This window comes from Echinops telfairi, unplaced genomic scaffold (assembly GCF_000313985.2).
Source record: "Echinops telfairi isolate 266 unplaced genomic scaffold, ASM31398v2 ScPeMD7_7469;HRSCAF=8507_1, whole genome shotgun sequence".
NCBI classification, from domain to species: Eukaryota; Metazoa; Chordata; class Mammalia; order Afrosoricida; family Tenrecidae; genus Echinops; species Echinops telfairi.
In genome coordinates this window covers 9,683,289-9,685,169 of record NW_022111373.1, presented here as the reverse complement: position 1 = coordinate 9,685,169, position 1,881 = coordinate 9,683,289, and the positions used below count along the sequence as shown (strand labels likewise).

The window sequence follows — 1,881 nt, the reverse complement described above, 5'->3', positions numbered from 1 at the left end:
GGCAACCCAGGATCAACATATATTTGCTTTCTTCATGCTCTGTTAGTGACACGTGTTAGTCTACCAAGCATGGTTCTGCCTTCCTCAACGAGTGTTAAAGTACTGACGTTATCTCCAACCCTCACAGTATGTGTAACTACGTTGTCACACTTTTAAAGATGTAGTTAACTCATGTCTTAAGAGTCTAGCGAGAAGTCCTATACATATATATAGTCCTTCTCAAAATTTTTATCATTCACTTAAGATGTTACTAACAATAGAATCACCTTAAGCTTCTTAGGACGTAGTGAAATGACAATCATGTCTCTAAGTGAACCAGGAACAGAGAAACCAGTTATGTAGAACAGTGAATGGATTTTGAGCCCTCACTTTATCTTATCCCTAATACAAGAACGAGTTTTTGTGACATGGGCCTGCCCAGTACTCACCCTCACGAGATCACTTAAGATATATGTACCATCGCAAAGTGTGATAAAGAAAGCAGAAGGGTGCCTGGCTATCATAAAAAATAGAATCTGGGGTCTTCCAGGCTTATCTCAAAACACACACTCATCTAAGTGGATCAGCCATGTCAACTGGGAAGCGCACTAGCCTGTGACCCAAGGAATATTCAGACCCAAACCTGGAGGACGGTACGGTACCAGTGCTTAAATTCTAAACATCCGATTTGTGAAACACTGTGAATGATAGTGGTAACCCAAAATCCATTTGCCAGGTCCCCAAATAGACTATGCCCTGGGAGAGTCCCCAATGCCCTTAGACCAGGAATATGAACAGCCCTAATACCAAAGTTCCCATTCATAGTTGCAATAGAAAATTTAAACTCTAAGATTATACAACTAAGATTAACCTTTTACACTAGGGTGTTTATTTATATAGTGCTAACTCCTAGGGATATAGCAGACTGAAACAGAAATTCTGTACCATGTTGCATGTGAGTTTTGAAGGGGAGTGACGGGCTTCAATTTTGAAAGACTACAGGCAACCATGTGAAAAAGAGACTGGAGTGCTATAGATCGGAGACTAAGAAATCTGTCAGGAGGTCCTTCCTCCTTGAGATGAGAAGTCACAGGGAAGCCCACAAAAGCTGGACAAAATGTGTGTGTGCTAGCTTTCTGTGTGCTTACGTGCCCAGATACTGAGGGCTTAAGTCTGGGCAGCTGAAGAGTGTACGGTTAGCAAGATGAACAAAGATGCGTGGATGAGACCAGCAATTAACCAAACGGTGACTGAAACTAGACAGTGCCTCAAAGAACTGCTGGGAGCTAAATTAATTGAATGTGGCTGGGGAAGGATCAATTGGGAAGCATAGTGGAAAGAGGTAATTAAAGAAAAAAGACTAAAACACGTTACTGTTGACTTGGTGGCTGAAATCACTCCAAAAGGATGAGCCCTGGAACCTGACAGTATAAAGGAACCCTTCAAAGAATAAGAACATCCCTTGCTCAGTCTGTCAGCCTCCAAGATTGAATTAGATCATGGTAGTATGTGGTTTCTGAATGTGAAACTTGCCATACATTAGATATCCGTTTCCCAAAATAAAATCTTCTTGTATGATAGTTGTCAGTAATGATATATATGTTGTACTGATTTCTTTCCCTGAATGTTAAATATCTCACGAACGAGAAAAAATTGGACAACTGTATGATTACTAAATTTTAATAAGTAATTTAATATGAAAAAAAAAAATCAGACCCTGAGATTCCTCCACAACTCCAAAGAGCCAGATACATCCACAAGGTAAATGTTTTTGCTAGTGTGCACAAAGCACAATCACAACTGAGTTCTCAATTTGGAAAGTGAATTCTAAGTAAAATGTTTTCAAGTCTTTTTAATCAACAGAGTTGAAAAGCAAAGAGACATATCAGTGCACAAGTGCCA

The 1,881-nt window shown here is 39.8% G+C and overlaps 1 pseudogene; it reads left to right on the top strand.

Moving 5' to 3' along the window:
• Positions 1-1,180: 1,180 nt before the first annotated feature.
• On the top strand, positions 1,181-1,470 carry LOC101657150 (annotated as a pseudogene).
• The last annotated feature ends 411 nt before the right edge of the window (positions 1,471-1,881 follow it).